This window comes from Nicotiana tabacum, chromosome 10, assembly GCF_000715075.1.
Source record: "Nicotiana tabacum cultivar K326 chromosome 10, ASM71507v2, whole genome shotgun sequence".
In the NCBI taxonomy this organism is placed as follows: domain Eukaryota; kingdom Viridiplantae; phylum Streptophyta; class Magnoliopsida; order Solanales; family Solanaceae; genus Nicotiana; species Nicotiana tabacum.
The window spans coordinates 21,625,111-21,647,596 of NC_134089.1; the positions used below are offsets into that span (position 1 = coordinate 21,625,111).

Sequence of the window (22,486 nt, forward strand, 5' to 3'; positions counted from 1 at the left end):
GGGTGGTAGGCAGAAGAACAAAAGGAAAGAAAAATTAAGAATGGTTGTAGATGTAGGATTAGCAGCCAGGGAATGAAAAGCCATATTGTTGTGATTTTCTTTACTGATTTAATACATGGTTAACTTAGTTATTTACTACTAAGATGAATCATGAAGATGCTTACTTTATGGACTTTTATAATTAGAAGGTAAAATTTAGTGTGAGGTGCAACATGCATAGAGTATGTAAATTACCAAATAGCACTTCTTTTCTTTCTAGCATCAGCTGCCATATCCCTTAGACAAAAACTACATATGATTCAGCTCTGACTGCCAAGATTATGAATTTATTTTTCATGTATTGATAACCAATGACCAAAAGGGATTTATATTGTATGGAAGAAGGGAAAGCATTAATAAAAAAAACCAACAACTAACAGTTTGGAGTAATTGCTAAAATATAACATACGCGACATTTTGAACTTCTTACCGACAAAATAATGTGAACTGAAATCCATGTTCATAAAGTTTGAAAATTGTATGACAATGTAAGGGTGAGAGCCATTGTATAGATAAGGTTCAAACTTTTCTTCAAATTCTTCCCACAAAGTTATTTTTGATTTTGCAGAACTGTCTGGGGAAAAAGAAGAAACATAATCTAGTTGAGTTAAAATCCATATGATTCATCCAAAATATAATATAAAGATATGTGCTTAAACAACTTGAAAACAGAATTAAGGTAAGAATTAATCAACTTTTTTTAGGAAGAGAACAAACAAAAGTACATGTCCCATTTTTCCACTTATTTCCAAAACTCTCCATGTCACCAATGGCACATAGAAAACCAACGACATCTATAATATGAACTGAAAAAAGGAGTTATTTCATAATTACATTGGAAATAAACAAAATGTAGCAGCAAAGATTGATAGTAATATATGAAACTGATAACATGGTATTATTGTTCAACCGTGAACTAATCATGTCTGTATAGGAATATTAATAATTTCTTCGTATAGTTTCTGGAGCAAATTTGTGAGTAAGAAAGTAATTTTAAAAGTACTTGTCAGTGGTCTATATTCACCAGAAGTCTCAATAACTTTGAAATTCTGACTAACATAGGTTGAACCTTTACTCAACAAATTCTTGAATCTATTTACTTGATTCTTTCTGATTGTAGCATGTATCAGGTTATGCTGGTACAGAAAAAACAGTAAGTGTATGGACATTTAAAAATTACAAAATGCATATACAAAATATAAAGATACATGTATTACCTTTTCAATAAAGGATATTCCAATATTTGTTTATAAATACATATTTAGAGATATTGTTGTTCAATGTGTGGCCTATAGTTTTTGCCCTTTTTACCGTATTGGCTACAGTAGGGACAAAACTTGAACTTAAACTTTATAACTGCACATATTTTGAAGAAAACATATTATACTTTAAAAATAGAGATTGAGACTCATTACCTGAATCCTGTAAGGCTGCATCCGCAGTTGAGGCAAGGATTAAAGGAATCTTAAATATGCAGATGAACAGTTAAGGCAAGAGATGACAATTTTTTATTTGAGATACACATAAAGAAGAATATATTTGAACCTCCCGAGAAAGCAGTAGTGTATCGGCAACTTGCACACAACCCCTATCAATGCAGTAAAGAGAACAATTAACAGAAAGCTAAGTTTGATAAGACAACCTGCTAAAATAAGCACATGAAAAATAATTACCAATTGGCTTAACAAATTCTACAAAGCTGAACTTTGAAAGATAAAGCCTACTCAATATAATAGAGATATTTTTGTAAAGGTAAAAAGTAGTAACCTCGACTTTTCTTTCAAAAGCGTCACTTCCGCAATAAGGTGTTGTGAAAGTATAGTCATCCTCGAGTACCACCTATTGCAAAGGTTTATTGCAGAAACCAAAACGCAAAACAAAAATATGCAAAAAGGAGTTAGAAAAAGAAAGAAAGAAAGAGTAAGCAAGTAAATATGAAAGCACTAACCTTTCCCATAGAAAATGTAGTGAAATATCGGAAGAAAGTGCTACAAGCAGCTCCAAATAACATAGATGAACATATATTTGACATTCCTGAACATGAATTACTATGAGTTTACCCAACTTGATAAAAGAAAGAGTAACCAACACTTGATACTCACCGAAAGAAACATAACAGAAGTTAAAATTTTCATTTAACGAGTAATACTCTAATGCAAGTATAATTTGGACGAATTTAATTTATGAGCACTTCAAAAGAAGATTTTTTTTCTCCACTATTTCTATCACAATTTCAAGACAATGGCGTAAATTCTAAATGATTCACAAAATATGGTAGGAATAAAAATAACAGAGAGGAAATGAGACTAAAATTAAAATAAAAGGCTTGAATAAAAGAAAACATGGTAGGAATCGTGGTTTTGACCTCAAGGGATTGCCATCTTATCATGTTATGAGCAAGCGGAGCGAGCCATTCTAGAGTCCCCAGCATTGCTTCATTCCATTCTCCAGCAAGAACCGCATCATAAACTGATGACGTCAAGCTCTTGGCAAATGGCTTTAGTTTCGACCTGAGGGCTCCTCTTAAACTAGCCGGCATGCAGCATGTTGTACAGGTCCTCTCTTGCATCATGTACAATCAAGTGAGGAGATGCCACTAGTTTCGCAATCACGATAATGACATTTGCATAATGCAGTGCTAAGGCAGCAGCTCCAAGAGTTTCTGGAGGAGCGTTTAACAACCTTTTTTTCGCATTATAACTTGTCAGATAAGAGCAAGTTGAATAGCTATCGGCATGTCCATTTACATTAGCTCCTTTCGTTGCACTGAGAAAACCAGAATGAAATCCTTGTGGATCTAGATAGCAATTACCTACAGGAGAACCGTTCCCGATCATCATGCAGCCTTTTAGCGGAGCTGTAGAGGTCGGTCGAGAATGCTTTTGATTTGGACCTTTTCCGGGTAAATTTCCTGAACGATCACGAGATTTCCACCACCTCATGCCGGATTTATTGAATAGAGGGAGCGGCCCAGATTTTGTTGTTGACCTTCCCAGAGGACCCGAATAGAAGCCAACAGAAGAATGTCTTCCAGGGACCGGGCTTCCTGTTGCAGTTGAACTTTTCAAGGGACCTGAATAAGAATTGTTAACGTTTCTTGTGCTTGAGATTGGGCCAGATTTGGAAAGGATACTTTCTACTGGTTCTGACGAAAATCTAGTCAAGCCTGTTTCAGACGGGTGAGCAGTTGATTGGGCATAAGCAACTGAGTGGCTACGATGGATTTGATCAGAATCTAGTCTTTTCTAATAACCTTGAAATTCCGAGGGCCAATGAACACGGTACAAAATAGGATGAATAATAAATTTAAATATTAGGAGTTGTGCTCTTAGCACCAGACCAGATTAAACTACTGCATAGTTTGCTATATCACTCTTTCTTTATATTGATTTTATGTATGAGTTTTAAGTTAAGGCAGTATTTGATTGAGTAGCAAAATAGTGAAAATTTTGAAAATGAAATTACAAAATAGTAAATAATTCTTTTAATATTATATCAGTGTTTGAAATATTAATATCATTTATGAGAAAACGAGCAATCTTCTAATGTATTCTAAAACAAGATGTGTATCAAATGGATAACTTCTCCATTAAGGAGCATATACTGTAAGATCAAGGGAGATTGTCCAAAGGTTAGAATGGAGTAGACTAATTTGCAACAATCACGATGCTCCTAGATGAACTTTTATTTTATACCTGGCTATCTATAAAAGGCTGCTTACAAAGGATAGAGTGGCACAGTAAATTTCTGTTGATAGCCTGGTGTGTCATCTATACAATGATAGGAATGAATCTGTAGATCATGTCTTCTTCAACTGTCAGTATTCTGCTGCTATTTGGGATAAGTTGTTGCAGTGGCAAGGTATTACTAGAGTCTCTGAGGAGTGGAAAGATGAAGTTGATTGGGCTCTGAAAAATAGAAAAGATAGATCGACTAGGGCAATTATATACCGAATGACTTTGACATGTGGTGTGTATTGTATTTGGCATGAACAAAACTTGAGACTATTTAGCAAAGGAGCAGGCCTGCAAGTGCACTGAAAAGACAAGTTATTCAAGAAGTTCACTACAGGAGTACTAGGATGCCATAGTTGCATAGAAAACTAGAAGAACTTAGTTTTTATTCCTAAGGAGGGTGAGTAGTTCAGGAGCTAGTAGTGGATAGATTATACCTGTTAATCGGGCCGGGCTGACCCGTTTTCAACCCGCTTCATCCTGGGTCAGCCCAGTACTGTAGCATATAGGGCGGGCTGGGACGGGTTGATAAGGGGACCTAGTTTTGGACGAACACGTTCAGCTTAACGGTGCCCCGAACCCGCTTAACCCGACATCCCTTAACGGGTTGTATGTTTAACCAAAAAGTGGAATTTTGGTCAAAGCTTTATTTTAGAAGAACTCGGGTTACTGATAATCAAAAAATAAATAAAGGAAATTAATTTTGCTAACAATAAGATGAACAGAAGAAAACAAAGTAAATTAGTATATTTTAATGATATTTCGTGTGTTTACAAATGATCGGTATTCTCCTTTTTATAGTTATTTCTTAGGTATACATTTTGCCTTTGTCATAATAATAATTAAAGGCATTTAATGCTACGTTACAATGGCAATCATTGTAATTCAACACAGATTCTCTATAGTATGTAATGCTTATTAAATATTATATCTGTACTCTCTTGTGTTGTCAGATTCATTCTCCTTAATTTTTGGATTTAAATAGGTACGAATGGTCGAGTCTTTTGAATATCTGCTCGTGCCTCTGCTTGTGCCTCTGCTCGTATCTATTGCGACTCGTGCCTCTTTGCTAATCATCATTCTTTGACCAGCCTTCGTGTCATGACACGTCATCACTTCAATATATATAAACTTAATTTTCCCCAATACAGATAGTCCTGCCACTTGCCATTTATTCATCAATTGAATATTTGGGAAGTGAATTTTATTAAAGCGGGAATATTTGCCGCCATTAATGCTATTATGGAATCGACGCTTCAATTGTCACTTCCATTTAATGCTTATTACACATGACATCTTTTTATTGGTTCTGTGACTTTGCAGCGCTTTTAAGGCTCTTTTATAGCTTCACCAATTACGAAGCGATAGTTCTCATTATGACCTTTCCATCATTGCACCTTTTCCTTTGATGGTTGCTTCTTAGTATAAATATAGTTTTCGGCTTTGTCTTTCTCACATAAAGTTCTCTGAATATTCAATTCTTAAATTCTTGTTTCCTTCTTCCTCGTACTATCATGTCTTCATCAAACCTTAACCCTAGAAGATTCCCCATAGTCGATAACTTTCCTCTTGCCCCTAGTAGGAGCAGAAGAGGAGGTAGACTACATAATTTAGGGTCTTCATCTATACGTGGTTCTTCTCTTCCTTCATCTAGATCTGGTCCTTCTTCTAGAACCAGAGGTTCTCTTTCTCAAAGGTCTTCTTCTAGAGGTAAGGAACCCTCTGAACCTCTTCATGAACCTTTAGTAGAGGAAATAGTTCTTGCAGAACTATCTTTCTACAATGATAGAGAGTCCATTAGAAACCAAGTGTCCTCTTTGGATCGTGCTGATATCTACCCAACTCAGATCACTGAAAGTTTGATTTCTTTAATTCGTAAAAACTACCATTAGAGTCATGACTTCCCTATAATAATTCCCAATGCGAATCAAAGAATCACCTCTTATTTAATTGGATTTTTTTTATACATATCCTTTCACATTAGGTTTCAAACCTGCTATTGACCCTGTTATCCTCGAATTCTGTCATTTTTTCGACGTTTGTTTAGGTCAAATTGGTCCCATAGTGTGGAGGGTTGTTGCCTGTTTGAGGCATTTGACTAACATGGCCGGTGTGCCTTTTACTTTACCTATTTAATTCACCTTTACATTCCCAGACTCTTTCACCAAAGTGTTTTTACTTTAGTAGCAAGGAGCAAAAGAGTTCTGGTTAGTCCAGAAGATGGCAGAGACCGTGGCTGGTGTACCAGGTTTGTTGCAGCTCCCACTGTTGGTTTAGTGGGTGATGAAAATGTTCCCTTCCCTGAGAAGTGGAATTTTGCACATGAGTTTTCTTTTTAATAACTTTCTCGTACCTTTTTCCTTCAATTTCGATGACCATTATCTTAATTTTCCCTTTCTTTTCCGGTAACCATGGGAATTGTTGATGAAATTCCCAATTTTCGTGGTTGGGTAGGAAAATTGTTGTATACAACCCTAATGGAGGGTAGATCTTGGAAAGCTCTCTCCCAGCGGTTTGGTTGGAAAGTGAAAACTCACGGTAAGAGTTTTTTTTTATTACTTTTTCCAGATCTTATTTTAATCCTTTTTATCTGGATTTGCCGTTCGAGGTACTAGTGCTGAGGCGGTCGTAGCTTCTCGAGTTTCTTTGGAAAGGGCCCAAGAGATAATTTTGGGCTCTTCATCGAAAAGAAAAGCTACTGTTGACTAAGACTCCGAGGAAGAAGAAGATGGGGGTTCTTTAGTAAAAAAGGTCACGAGCTCGTAGATGAATCATTTCTGATGATGAAGCCTCTTCTCCTTGTTCTATTACTCTTACCGAGTTTGTTGAAGCCCTGGTGATGATTCTCGATGATGTTGTTCCCACTGCTGCTCATGATTCAGTTGAGCAACTTTTTAGCTGCGGGTTTGGAAGTGAAAATTTAGATCCGATTTCTGATGAGGCACCCCTTGCTTCTTTTTCTACTCCTATTTCTATGATACCTTCTTTGCCAATCGTGGCTGTTACTATTCCTTTCCAAGTTGTTTTGACTGCTTCTATAGTTCCTCCTTCAACTACTCCTCCTTCAACTGTTCATTACACTGAGGTTGGTTCCTCAAGTAGAAGTGAAGCCATGAGGCAAGTTACCATTGAAGTTCCTGCTGAGGGCAACCTTTTGAGGAAATCAGGTCGAGCTGACGTGTGGTTGAAGCCATTGATTGGTCCAGTTGAAAGAGCTAAACTTGATGGCCACAGTTTCTTGACTTTGATGAACGATATAGTGCACGCTTCTTTAAAGGTATCCCTTTTTTCAAACTTTACTTTAACTTTTTTCTATTTTTAGTGTTCTCATCTTCCCCTCCCCCCTCCTCTTATTTTTTAGATCAATCTAATTGGCACAGAGATGATGAAGAGGGTTTCCCCCTCAGAGCAATTAGCGCGTGACTTCCAAGTGGAGGCGGATAATTGGAAGGAACAGTTTGAAAGTCTTCAAATCGACATGGAAATATTAGAAGAAATTAAATGTACCTTAGAGCAGCAAGTAAAGGATTTGACTTCAGAGTTGGCAGTTGAAAAGGCTTCACCAAATCAAGCAGGTAAAGAAAAGAATCGCCTTGAAACCTCTTTTTCTTTGCAACTCTCCAAGGCAAGCAAAGAGATCAGAGAGTTGAAGGCTCTCTTAGATAAGAAGGAAGCATATGCTGGTGAACTCATGCAGATTCTGACTCAAACTCAAGAAGACCTCCGGGTATCTTCTGATAAAGTTTGCTCCTTAGAAAATTCCCACGCTTCTCTTCAAACTTCTTATGAATCTGCCTTGGCTGAAAATGAGAAGCTAAGAAATGAAATTGCTGACTGGGAAAGAGATTACGAGATTCTTGAAGATAAAACTGTCATTGAAGTGAGTTGGGCATTTTTAAATTCTCACCATGATACCCTTGTTGAAGTTAGCCAGGAGAATTTCAACTTGGAATCTGAGTTAGCCAAGATCAAAGAGACTATTGAGAAGACTCAGCAGAACCAAGATTTTTTCTTCTCCCGTGGCTGAAGCTTCTGAAAATGTTAAAGATGATACGGGTATCCCCACTCCTTCAAGTCAAGTTGAACCTGCTGCTGCTGATCACCCTGCTTCAGTTCCTTCAACTTCTCAGTGAAAAGTTTATGATGTTTGACTTCCTTTGTTTTTTTTCTTTTTGGTGGTATGTGGTTGTAACCATTGGTCTTTTTAAGGGTTTGTTGAAAATGTTAAGTCCCTAGACCTTTCATGGGGTGCTTTGTATAAACAACTTTTGGTTTATGACTAAGTTCATACTTAGTCTATACTTTTTAATATTAAGAAGTTTCTGTTGTTGTTCGAACTTCTGTTTTGTTTATTCTTGCCTTTATTTTTAAGGACTTACTGAATAACTTGCATTTAAATTTTTCAAAAATGTTTTTTTTAACTTCATGAATACTTGAATTAATCATGAATTTTATAAAAGAGGGCCCTTTTATATCCGACACATAATGAAGAAGACATCTCAACTTCATATTGGTGTTAATGTACAATAAAAGAAATAAGAATACACATGTTTTTTGGAATAACTTCGACAAGTTTTTATTTGAACTTTGTCAAGTTTTAAATAGCACTTTACATGTATTTAAATTACTTCTATAACTTTCTCGTAACTGTTTTCTTAATAACATATTTCAAAAAAGAAAATGAACACAAAGTTTTTACTTATAACCCGTTTTAGTATTAAATGAACACAAGGTTTTTACTTATAACCTGTTTTAGTATAAAATGAACACAAGGTTTTTACTTATAACTCGTTTTAGTATAAAATGAACACAAGGTTTTTACTTATAACCTGTTTCAGTATAAAATGAACACAAGGTTTTTACTTATAACCCGTTTCAGTACATTGCCTTTACCCTAACTATGATAAGGTTTTTCTTTGGCCTTAGCTCGTGACTTTGCTCTGCACTTGACTCATTCAATAAGCAAACTTCTCAGATTTGAACTTTGATTTCCCAATCTTCTTTGTCTTCTTTATACATATGTCTATGTATATTATATAGTCCCCCAAGTGTTTGAGATTTGAAGTATGAAGTCTCAAGAACTTGATTGTTCCTCTCATTTGGTCCTTTCCTTGAAAAGGAAAAACACATGGGACTCGGAGGTGCGATTATAGATGAACACTGCTTAACTCATCTGAATTTCTATCAGAATAGTTGTAACCCTAGACCGAGAATTTTAATGTATTCCACGTGCCTTGCAGGTCATGATTCATCATTTAGTACATGCTAGCTTTTTGCCTATCATCTAAAATCATCAGTAAAATTTTAAAAATTCAAAAATAAAATTTTAAAATATGGATACCTGACCGTGGGTATTCCTTAGAAATAGTATCTCTTCAGGTGAACGACATTCCAATGTGAAGGTAGTATCTTGCCATCTATCGTTTCCAGCTCGTATGCTCCTTTCCCTGCGATACCATGAATCCTGTAGGGTCCTTCCCAGGTTGGACTTAATATTACCGCATTGGCCGCCTTCATAGATTGAAAAACTTTTTTGAGCACGAAGTCCCCAATCTTGAAGTATCTTAGGCGCGCTTTTCGATTGTAGTATCGTTCCATGACCTGCTTTTGTGCTGCCATTCTTATTAATGCAGCTTCCCTTTTTCCTTCAAGTAGATCAAGGTTTATGCGCATTTCTTCATCATTAGAGTCTTCTGACGCTTGTGTAAACCTCGTTCTTGGCTATCCTATCTCAACTGGAATTAAGGCTTCAGCTCCATACACCAATGAGAATGGTGTTTCTCTCGTACTTATTTTTGCTGTCGTGCGGTATGCCCATAAAATACCGGGTAGCAATTCTGGCCAATTACCTTTGGATTCCTCCAAACGCTTCTTTAAATTGTTGATAATGACTTTGTTTGTCGACTCAGCTTGTTCGTTACCCACCGGATGATAAGGTGTGGATGTAATCCTTTTGATTTCCAACTTTGAAAAAACTCTGTGATTTGTGCGCCTATAAATTGCGGGCCATTATCACACACGATTTCCTTTGACACACCGAATCGACAGATGATATTTCGCCAAATGAAATCTCTGACTTCTTTCTCTTGTACCTGTTTAAATGCTCCTACTTCTACCCATTTAGTAAAGTAATCAGTGAGTACAAGTAGGAATTTCACCTTACCTTTTGCCTATGGAAAAAGACCTACGTTATCCATCCCCCATTTCATAAAAAGTCACAGTGTAATAACCGGATGTAGCAACTCCGCAAGTCTATGCATGTTACTACCGTATCTCTGCCATTTGTCACATTTAGCCACGAAATCTTCCGCTTCTTCTTCCATTTTAGGCCAATAATAGCCTGCTCTAATCATGGTTCTTACCAGTGATCGTCCTCCTGCGTGATTTCCACAATGCCCCTCGTGTATTTCTCTCATTACATATTCCGTTTGAGAAGGCTCAAGACATCTTGCTAAGGGACCACCGAACATTTTTCGATAAAGATTGCATTGCTTTAAACAATATCGAGCAGCCCTTTTTCGAAGCGAGTGGATTTCTTCTTGTCTTCAGGGACGGTACCATACTACAAAAAAGCAACAATCTCGTTCCTCCAGTCCCAGGTTAAGTTATTGAAATTTACCTCATTTTTATCTGGATCGAGTGTTGAATGAAACAAATGAATTACGAAAGCATTTTCACGGCTCGTTACATCTGCCGCAGATGCGAGATTGGCTAGGGCGTCCGCCTCGACATTTTCATCTCTTGGTATTTGCATAACTTTCCAGGTTTGGAATTGCCTGACCAGATCCCATACCTTCTCTAAGTACTGTTGCATCCATGCTTCCCTGGCTGTATAAGTCCCCAGCATTTGGTTAACTACGACCTGCGAATCGCTTTTGATTACAATTTGATTAATGCTAAGTTCTCGTGCCACTTCCAAACCTGCAATCACAGCTTCTTACTCTGCCTCATTATTAGTTATAGAATGGCATTTTATGGCTTATTGAATGGTTTCACCCGTAGGTGGCACCAAAATAACTCATAAACCTTCCCCTTCACGTTAGATGAGCCATCAGTAAATAAGGTCCAAATTCCTGGATTAGACCCGTTAAACACCTATAATTTTTTTTCTACTTCTAATCGCATCTCTTGGCTAAAATCAGCCAAAAGATCTGCTAACACCTGAGATTTTATCGCGGTTCTGGGCTGATAAGTGATGTCATATTCACTTAATTCTATAGCCCATTTGGCTAATCTACCTGACAACTCATGCTTGTGTAATATATTGCGTAATGGATAAGCAGTTACTACGACAATAGGGTGACATTGAAAATAAGGCCTTAGTTTTCTAGATGCCATGATTAGTGCAAGTGCAAACTTTTCTAATTGAGGATACCGCGTCTCCGCATCTAATAATGATTTTCTGACATAATAAATTGGAGATTGTTTACCTTGGTCTTCACGAACTAATACAACACTTACCGCTACTTCGGAGACAGCAAGATAGATAAGTAATCTTTCCCCAACCTTGGGTTTTGCGAGCAACGACGGATTTGATAGTTATGTCTTCAAATTTTTGAGTGCCTGTTGACATTCCTCAGTCCATTCGAACTGATCTTGCTTTTTAAGAGCTGAAAAGAATTTAAAGCACTTTTCTAAAGATTTGGAAATTGTGACGACCCAGCCGATTGTCTTTGGAATTTATGCCCTGTCTCCCCATTAACTGCTTCCCCTAAGTTCATTTCTGCTATTCTATTTTGCCGGGACATTCGGTGTTGGGATTCAGTGTTTTGGGATACTTAGTCCCTAAATAAGAGCTTAAGTGTTGAAAAAATGGTCCGTAATCGGAACAGTGTGAAGATGGCCTCGGAATGGAAATTCGATGGTTCCGTTAGCTCCGTTAGGTGATTTCGAGGTTGGGAGCGTGTTCGGAATATATTTTGGAAGTCCGTAGCTCATTTAGGCTAGAAATGCCGAAAGTTAGTATTTTGACAAATTCCGGTTGATAGGTTAAATTTTGATCCAAGGGTCGGAACGGAATTCTGGAAGTTGCTGTAGCTTCGTTAGATGATTTAGGATATGCGCGCAAAATTTCAAGTCATTCGGACATGTTTTGGTCGGGTTTTTGATCGAATGTGTGTTTCAAAGTTTCTACAAGAACTTAGGCTTGAAGTTGATGTAATTCGATGATTTTAGTGTTAGTCGAGGTGTTTTGATGATTGGAACAAGTTTGCATAATGTTTTAGGATGCGTTGGTGCTTTTGGTTGAGGTCCGGGGGGCCTCGGGTGTGTTTCGGGTGAGTTTTGAGCAAGTACGGACACCCCGGAACTTAGAAAAATGGAGGTGGCAGCAGTGGAGACGCGAACCGCGCTCCTTTTCGCGCTGGGCGCGCGGCCGCACCCGGGAAGATCTGTAGGCTGCTGGTTCTACTTCGGAAGCTCATATCTTTTGATCAACACGGAATTTTGAGGTGATTCAAAAACGAAAGTTGTAGAGCTTTGAATCTAGTTTTCATAACATATTATAATAGGCATTTGGACATTTGTAGAGAAAGTTACGACCTAAATAGTGAAGCCTGTCACTGCTGTCAAATTGCTGTGTGGCCGCGACCAATTTTTGTGCGGTCAGCACTACCTGGGCGCGGACCGCGGTCATTTTTGTGCGGTCAGCACTGTCGGAATCCGAGGGGTACTCTATAAATACGAGGTTTTGGGTTTTATTTGATATTTTGACCTATAGAGCTCGGATTTTGGCGATATTTCGAAGGTTTTTCAAGAAAATCATCGGGGTAAGTGATTCTAACTCAGATTTGGTTAGAATACATGAATATACCATTGAATTCATCATTTAATTAGTTATTTGAGATGGAATTTGGGAAGAAAATTGTGGAATCTTTCAAAAATATAAAAATGAAGATTTGAAGGACCAAATGGTGTCGGAATTGGAAAAATTTGGTATGGTTAGACTCGTGAGAGTACGAGGTTTCTGGAAATATAAATTTTATTCGATTCCGTAACATTGGCCTGAGGGGTATTTTGGTCATTTTACCTATTTTCGCGCCTTAGCTTTGATTTTAATAGTGGAACTAGTTACTTGTGATGTTATTTACAATATGTAATTGGTTTGAATAGATTTGGGCCGCTCGGAGTCGGATACTCGTGGCAAGGGCATTGTTTCTTAGCGATTTTTGTACCGGTTCGAGGTAAGTGGCTTGTCTAACCTTGTGTGGGGGACCTTTCCCCTTAGGATGTGCTATATTTGATAATTGAAATGCCCTGTACGTGAGGTGACGAGCGCGTACTTGAGCTAATTGTTGAAAATCCAATTTTTCCTTAAGTATTTTAATTGAGTTCTTTCCTTGTTTTATGCTACTTGTGAATTTAGCATGTTGCTAGTCTAGAAAGGCATGTTTAGTTGACTTAATTGCCTATTTGCTTAAATTGCTTGAATTGCATTACGTGAAACATGTTGGGCTAGAAGTAAATGTTTACTTGGTACGAAATTAGCGTTTAATTTAATATTCTTGTGTTGCTGCTCTGTGTTTTACTTTGGGACTACAGGTTAGAGTCCTGGGAGATCCCCGACACATATATTGAGGATTCCAAGAGATCCTCGGGATACCAAGAGATCCCTGGTTGATATTGAGGATACCAAGAGATCCTCGGGATACCAAGAGATCCCTAGTACATATTGAGGATACCAAGAGATCCTCGGGATACCAAGAGATCCCTGGCTTATATTGAGGATACCAAGAGATCCCTAGTACATGACTGAGGATACCAAGAGATCCTCGGGATACCAAGAGATCCCTGGTTGATATTGAGGATACCAAGAGAACCTCGGGATACCAAGAGATCCCTAGTACATATTGAGGATACCAAGAGATCCTCGAGATACCAAGAGATACTTGGCTTATATTGAGGATACCAAGAGATCCTCGGGATACCAAGAGATCTCTAGTACATGACGAGGATACTAAGAGATCCTCGGGATACTTAGAGATCCCTGGTTACTTTCCTTATGGTTTGCTTTCATCATTATTTCCATTATTGTACTCTTATTATCCTGTATAGATTCTTACTGTAGGTTCTCAATTGCACTGCTTATCTTATCCTGACATCTTTATTTTTTTTTATAACCTCAGTAGGGCCCCAACCTTTCTCGTCACTACCCAACCGAGGTTAGGCTTGGCACTTACTGAGTACCGCTGTGGTGTACTCATGCTACTCTTCTGCACACTTTTGTTGTGCAGATCTAGGTACATCTGAGCAGGCATACCGCCAGTAGCTGTCAAGGAGCATTATTGGAGACTTAAGGTATACATTTGCTACGTCCACAGATCCGCAAAGTCTCCTTCTCATTCCATCCCTAGTTGTTAGCTGTTATTTCGATTCCTCTCTTTGTATTATACAAATTCTGGTGACTAGAGCAGTGTTAGACTTCTTGTAACCTGTGTTGCCCGTGGGATTCCGGGTTTTGGGATGTTACTTTCAGGAGTTGTGTATTCAGTGTATGTGCCAAGCGACATCGTTATACACTTCCTTTTCTATTTAGTGTTTGTTTACTGTTTTTATTTCGAACTGTTAAATTCCGCAATGTGTTAGGCTTACCTAGTCGCGAAGACTGGGTGCCATCATGACAGGCTCACAATTGGTGAACCAGGGTCGTGACAAGTTGGTATCAGAGCTCTAGGTTCATAGGAGTCACGGGACACAGGCCGGTTTATTAGAGTCTCGCTGATCGGTACGGAGACGTCTGTACTTATCTACGAGAGGCTATGTAACCGTTAGGAAAATTCCACTTCATTTCATTTCTTATCATGCGTCATTTATTCAGTTTGGAGCTTATATCATATGTTCTTTTTGCATTCACCCGTGTATTGAAATTGCGCACTCGGTATCAATTTTGCGCCGATGGTTCGTGATGCTACAGAGGATTATAAGGGAGCCAAGAATTTGCTCAACCGTTGTTACTGCGTGTCATCCATATTGATAATGTAGAAGTATTGAGAGATCATTCAATTGTGCACATGGTGGTACAATAGGTTCTGACATCTGGTTGATAAGTACGGTCTTAAGAAGGTTTACTTAATTGCCTAATCGTCGCCGTAATGGTAGAGTCACGAGGTGGACGTAGATCTGAAGATAGTTGGTGGTAATAGGGACTATGTGGTACGTATGAGATGTTTATCTAGCGAAGGGTACAACTAGAAACCGAGATGCTGGAGGAAGTGAGTTTAACTGTCCTAAGAAGGACATATGCCAAACGAATGGTTGGGGTGTCTCATGATGGTGACATACGAGCGATAAAGGTTAGTATTGTGGAGTATCAAGATGTATCTTATGGCCTTGCACCAAGTGAAGAGAGTTCACTATCAACGATCAAATTGTGGGTCATGTGTCATATCAGATTTGGCATGAGGTGTATTTATGTGGTATCCAAAAGTTCTCTGAAACTTGTATATGAGTAGGAGCTGAGATTTGTATGGGATGATGTGGGGACTTTCGATGTTCCTATGTCCATAATGATTCTACATTCAATATCAGCAGGGAAATGAAAACAATTTTAGAATACTCGTAGTGCTCCAGTTAATTAGGGCACTCTCATGGGACAATTATCTTTTAAATGCACCACTAGCATGGGTTTCCTTAAATGGTTATTCTAGTTATCCGGCACAGACTCAGTATGAGCAGTCGAACTGCAGATGGGTTGTTATGAATGTAGTGATACTAGAAACATCATGAGAAATTATTCCAAACTTGGGAGAAACCTATTTCATCAGAACACACAATCAACACACTCCATTATAGTTACTAATCTACATACACTACAAGATAGAGATGGAGAACGAACGGGCAGATGGCGCCTAAGAGGTGGATGCCCGACCCATTGATATAATTGCTATAGTGTGGTTGAGGCCACTATACCAGATGATGTCATTACAAGTACAATTCTGATTATTATAAAAATGATTTTTTTTCCTTAACTTGATTTGATTTTGAAAAATTTAGGCGAGTCCTCTTAATATGCACCACTCATGAGTGAGCTTCGTAATCCTGAAATCTACTTATGTGAATACTCACGTTGGGCTATTATACGGAGATAGTTATCCCTATCATTGTATGTTGTGATTTTCTTTGACGGAAATTATTGAAAAGAAGAAATAAAGGAAATGAAAAATTTCCGTTGGCACAATGTGCAAATACTTGTGATTCAGAGTTGAGGGTGATATCCTCAAATAATTATATAATGTAAAATATTTTAAACCGAGCTACAAGCTGCGGTAGATGTTATATAAGGGCAAGGTCCTGGTAGTGAAAGGTTTATGTGTTTAAAATTCTTATTTTATGAAATTAAAATTTTTGGTACTATATTTTAAATGGGAGTCATGCCTATTGGGCTTATTTGACAATTTTTGTATATTTTCTGTTCATATTCAACCATTTTTTTGTGTTGTAAACGTTGAGCTCTAGCCTATGAGATGAGCGTCCATGTGGCGTTAAATGTGACTCGTTAATTTGGGTAAGTAATTATGAGGTCTCAATGCCTCGTTGTGAGTAAAATGGAGGTCTGAAATAAGATGATTGTTAACATAAGGTTAATTGGCAATGTTGTGATTTATGAACAACTATTATGGTCAGAGACATGGTTATTAGCATACAGATGATGTGTTTCATGTCCAGATATCAGCATGATAATGCGATGCTTATAATGATGAGATTAGTGTTATTGATATATACATTGTGGTGTTTCATTAGGTTGTGGATATGTTGTTAGTAGTTGTTTTGGTGTTACTCTGGAAGGTGGATAGACCCAAATACAGGGGAGGCTCTGCCAAAATTTCAAAAAAAAAATTAATAAATAAATTTTGGAAGTTAGAAAATTTGAGACCTTAAGATGTGCGAAGAAAGAGATAAGCTACTTCGTGTATTTGAGGATGAATGACCCTAAGTGGGGGAGAATGTAACAACCCGGAGGAATAATTTCGAAGTATTTAAGCATTATTAAAAGTTTAAGTGTGTTGAAATAAGATTAATGTAGTGTGATGATGTGGAATTCGTATCCTATGACGAATGGCAGATTTTGAAGTTTGGGTCCTGTCCTAAGGTTATGGACTAAAGATGAGGTGAAACCTTCAGTTAAGTTGAAGGATCAGTTACAGGAATTTTCTTGATAAAGGTTTTATTCGGCCCAGTGTATCGCCTTGGGGTGCTCCTGTTTTGTTGGTAAAGAAAAAAACAAGGGGTGCTTCTATGCGTATGTGTATTGATTATCGACAGTTGAACAAAGCTACAGTGAAGAACCGTTATCCTTTGCCTCGTATTGATGATTTATTTGACCAGCTTCAGGGCGCACATATGTTTTCTAAGATTGACATGCGCTCAGGTTTCCATCAATTGAAGATTCAGGAACCAGATATCCCGAAGACTGCTTTCAGGACTCGGTATGGCCATTACGAGTTCCTTGTTATGTCATTTGGGCTGACCAACACCCCAGCAGCCTTTATGCATTTGATGCACAGTGTGTTCCGGCCATATCTTGACTCGTTCGTCATTGTCTTTATTGATGATATTCTGGTGTATTCCCGGAGTCGGGAAGATCATGAGCAACACCTGGGAACTGTGCTTCAGACTTTGAGAGAGAAGAAGTTATATGCTAAGTTCTCGAAATGTGAGTTCTGGTTGTATTCCGTGGCATTCTTAGGCCACGTGGTATCGAGTGAGGGTATTCGGGTGGATCTAAAGAAAGTAGAAGCAGTGCATAGAGACTTATGGCAATGGATGTTCAGGCCTTAGTCAGCCAGTTTGTGAGATTGGACCTTTCGAAGCCCAGTAGAGTCCTAGCTTGTGTGGTTTTTCGATCTTCCTTGTTTGACCGTATCAGGGAGCGGATCAACATGGACTTTGTAGTTGGGCTCCCACGGACTTTGAGAAGGTTCGATGCTATTTGGGTGATTGTGGATCGGCTGACCAAGTCCGCTCATTTCATTCCAGTGTGTACTTCTTACTCAGCGGAGCGATTAGCAGGGATTTATATTAGGGAGATTGTCTGTCTGCACGACATTCCAGTTTCTATCATCTCAGACAGGGGTTCAGTGTTTACATCACGGTTCTGGAAGGCCGTCCAGCATGATTTGGGTACCCAGGTGACTATAAGTACAACTTTTCACCCTCAGACGGACGGACAGTCCGAGCGTACTATTCAGATTCTTGAGGATATGCTCCGTGCGTGCGTGATTGAGTTTAGAGGATCTTGGGATCAATTCTTGCCATTGGCTGAGTTTGCGTACAACAACAGTTATCAGTCCAGTATTCAGATGGCGCCGTATGAGGCCCTATATGGTAGGAGATGCAGATCCCCGGCGGGTTGGTTCGAGCCGGGTGAGGCCAGGTTATTGGGCACTGATTTGGTTCAGGATGCGGTCGAGAAGGTTAAGGTGATTCAGGATAGACTCCGTATGACCCAGTCCAGACAGAAGAGTTACGCGGACCGGAAGGTTCGTGATGTTTCCTTTATGGTTGGTGAGCGGGTTTTGCTTCGGGTCTCGCCTATGAAAGGCGTCATGAGGTTTGGAAAGAAAGGGAAGTTTAGCCCGAGGTTCATTGGTCCATTTGAGATTCTAAAGCAGATTGGAAACGTTGCTTATAAGCTTGACTTACCTCCCAGTTTGGCCGGGGTTCATCCGGTATTCCATGTCTCGATGCTTCGGAGGTATCACGGTGACCCGTCTCATGTGTTGGAGTTCACTTCAGTCCAGCTGGATAATGACTTGTCCTATGTTGAGCAGCCAGTGGCAATATTAGACAGGCAAGTCTGAAAGCTCAGGTCAAAGGGTATAGCTTCAGTAAAGGTTCAGTGGCGGGGTTAGCCGGCCAAGGAGGCGACTTGGGAGATCGAGCGGGATATGCGCAGCCGATACCCTCATCTTTTTGCTACTTCAGGTATGTTCTCTATGCTCGTTCGAGGACGAACGAATGTTTAAGTATAGGAGGATGTGACGACTCAGTCGGTCGTCTTTGGAATTTATGCCCTGTCTCCCCATTAACTACTTCCCCTAAGTTCATTTCTGCTATTCTATTTTGTTGGGACGTTCGGTGTTGGGATTCAGAGTGTTGTGGGATACTTAGTCCCTAAATAAGAGCTTAAGTGTTGAAAAATGGTCCGTAATCGGAACAGTGTGAAGATGGCCTCGAAATGGAAATCTGATGGTTCCGTTAGCTCCGTTAGGTGATTTCGGGGTTGGGAGCGTGTTCGGAATATATTTTGGAAGTTCGTAGCTCATTTAGGCTAGAAATGCCGAAAGTTAGTATTTTGATAAATTCCGGTTGATAGGTTAAATTTTGATCCAAGGGTAGGAACGGAATTCCGGAAGTTTCTTTAGTTTCGTTAGATGATTTAGGATATGCGTGCAAAATTTCAAGTCATTCGGACATGTTTTGGTCGGGTTTTTGATCGAATGTGTGTTTCGAAGTTTCTAAAAGAACTTAGGCTTGAAGTTGATGTAATTCGATGATTTTAGTGTTAGTCGAGGTGTTTTGATGATTGGAACAAGTTTGCATAATGTTTTAGGATGCGTTGGTGCTTTTGGTTGAGGTCCGGGGGGCCTCGGGTGTGTTTCGGGTGAGTTTTGAGCAAGTACGGACACCCCGGAACTTAGAAAAATGGAGGTGGCAGCAGTGGAGACGCGGTCCGCGCTCCTTTTCACGTTGGGCGCGCGACCGCGCCCGGGAAGATCTGCAGGCTGCTGGTTCTACTTCGGAAGCTCATATCTTTTGATCAACACGGAATTTTGAGGTGATTCAAAAACGAAAGTTGTAGAGCTTTGAATCTAGTTTTCATAACATATTATAATAGGCATTTGGACATTTGTAGAGAAAGTTACGACCTAAATAGTGAAGCCTGTCACTGCTGTCAAATTGCTGCGCGACCACGACCATTTTTATGTGGTCAGCACTCCCTGGGCGCGGACCGCGGTCATTTTTGTGCAGTCAGCACTGTCGGAATCCGATGGGTACTCTATAAATACGAGGTTTTGGGTTTGATATTTTGACCTATAGAGCTCGAATTTTGGCAATTTTTTGAAGGTTTTTCAAGAAAATCATCGGGGTAAGTGATTCTAAATCAGATTTGGTTAGAATACATGAATATACCATTGAATTCATCATTTAATTAGTGATTTGAGATAGAATTTGGGAAGAAAATTGTGGAATATTTCAAAAATATAAAAATGAAGATTTGAAGGACCAAATGGTGTCGGAATTGGATAAATTTGGTATGGTTAGACTCGTGAGAGTACGAGGTTTTTGGAAATGTAAATTTTATTCGATTCCGAGACGTTGTCCTGAGGGGAATTTTGGTCATTTTACCTATTTTCGCACCTTAGCTTTGATTTTAATAGTGGAACTAGTTACTTGCGATGTTATTTACAATATGTAATTGGTTTGAATAGATTTGGGCCACTCGGAGTCGGATACTCGTGGCAAGGGCATTGTTTCTTAGCGATTTTTGTACCGGTTCGAGGTAAGTGGCTTGTCTAACCTTGTGTGGGGGACCTTTCCCCTTAGGATGTGCTATATTTGATAATTGAAATGCCCTGTACGTGAGGTGACGAGCGCGTACTTGAGCTAATTGTTGAAAATCCGATTTTCCTTAAGTATTTCAATTGAGTTCTTTCCTTGTTTTATGCTACTTGTGAATTTAGCATGTTGCTAGTCTAGAAAGGCATGTTTAGTTGACTTAATTGCCTATTTGCTTAAATTGCCTGAATTGCATTACGTGAAGCATGTTGGGCTAGAAGTAAATGTTTACTTGGTACGAAATTAGCGTTTAATTTAATATTCTTGTGTTGCTGCTCTATGTTTTACTTTGGGACTACGGGTTAGAGTCCCGGGAGATCCCCGACACATATATTGAGGATACCAAGAGATCCTCGGGATACCAAGAGATCCCTGGTTGATATTGAGTATACCAAGAGATCCTCGGGATACCAAGAGATCCCTGGTACATATTGAGGATACCAAGAGATCCCTGGTTGATATTGAGGATACCAAGAGATCCTAGGGATACCAAGAGATCCTTAGTACATATTGAGGATACCAAGAGATCCTCGGGATACCAAAAGATCCCTGGTTGATATTGAGGATAGCAAGAGATCCTCGGGATACCAAGAGATCCCTAGTACATATTGAGGATACCAAGAGATCCTCGGGATACCAAGAGATCCCTGGCTTATATTGAGGATACCAAGAGATCCTCGGGATACCAAGAGATCCCTAGTACATGACGAGGATACTAAGAGATCCTCGGGATACTTAGTGATCCCCGGTTACTTTCCTTATGGTTTGCTTTCATCATTGTTTCCGTTATTGTACTCTTATTATCCTGCATAGATTCTTACTGTAGGTTCTCAATTGCGCTGCTTATCTTATCCTGACATCTTTATTTTTTTTATAACCTCAGTAGGGACCCGACCTTCCTCGTCACTACCCAACCGAGGTTAGGCTTGGTACTTACTGAGTACCGCTGTGGTGTACTCATGCTACTCTTCTGCACACTTTTGTTGTGCAGATCCAGGTACATCTGAGCAGGCATACCGCCAGTAGCTGTCAGGGAGCATTATTGGAGACTTAAGGTATACATCTGCTACGTCCACAGATCCGCAAAGTCTCCTTCTCATTCCATCCCTAGTTGTTAGCTGTTATTTCGATTCCTCTCTTTGTATTAGACAAATTCTGGTGACTAGAGCAGTGTTAGACTTCTTGTAACCTGTGTTGCCCGTGGGATTCCGGGTTTTGGGATGTTACTTTCAGGAGTTGTGTATTCAGTGTATGTGCCAAGCGGCATCGTTATACACTTCCTTTTCTATTTAGTGTTTGTTTACTGTTTTTATTTCGAACTGTTAAATTCCGTAATGTGTTAAGCTTACCTAGTCGCTAAGACTGGGTGCCTTCATGACAGGCTCACAATTGGTGAACCAGGGTCGTGACAGAAATAAATCTCCCTAAGGCTGCAATTCTTTTTTACTTGTAAGCATGTCAGAGATTTCTTCAATGGCTTTAATCTGTGCGGGATTCACTTAAATATCACGGTTAGAAACAAGAAAACCCCAAAAATTACCTGATGCAATACCAAATGCACATTTCTCAGGATTTAGTTTCATATTGAATTTTCGCAAGATCTGAAACGTATCAGACAAGTGTGATATATGATCCCCTGAATGTTGAGTTTTAACGAGCATATCGTCTATATAAACCTCCATAATTTTTCCCAAATGTTCTTGAAACATTTTGGTCACTAGTCTTTGATATGTTGCACCAGCATTTTTGAGACCAAAAGGAATTACTTTATAACAGTAAGTCCTCCTGTCTGTTATAAATGAAGTTTTTTCTTCATCTATAGGATCCATTTTGATCTAGTTGTATCCTGAATACACATCTAAAAAGCTTAATAACTCGTGACATGCAGTAGCATCAATTAGTTGATTTATATATGGTAATTGAAAAGAATCTTTAGGACAAGCTTTGTTAAGGTCTGTGTAATCTACACAAACTCGTCATTTACCATTCTTTTTCGGTACCACAACAGTATTGGCTAACCATATAGGATACTTTACCTCGTGGATAGGCCCAATTTTCAGTAATTTTTGGACTTCATCTTAAATCACCTGATTTTTGAAAGTTCCTTGCTTTCTCTTCTTTTGTTTGACAGGTGGATATGATGGGTCTTTATTTAA

At 39.0% G+C, this 22,486-nt stretch overlaps 1 pseudogene; it reads right to left on the bottom strand.

Annotated features, from left to right (window-relative positions):
* Positions 1-729: 729 nt before the first annotated feature.
* LOC107812116 (uncharacterized) lies at positions 730-3,190 on the bottom strand (annotated as a pseudogene).
* Positions 3,191-22,486: the final 19,296 nt, after the last annotated feature.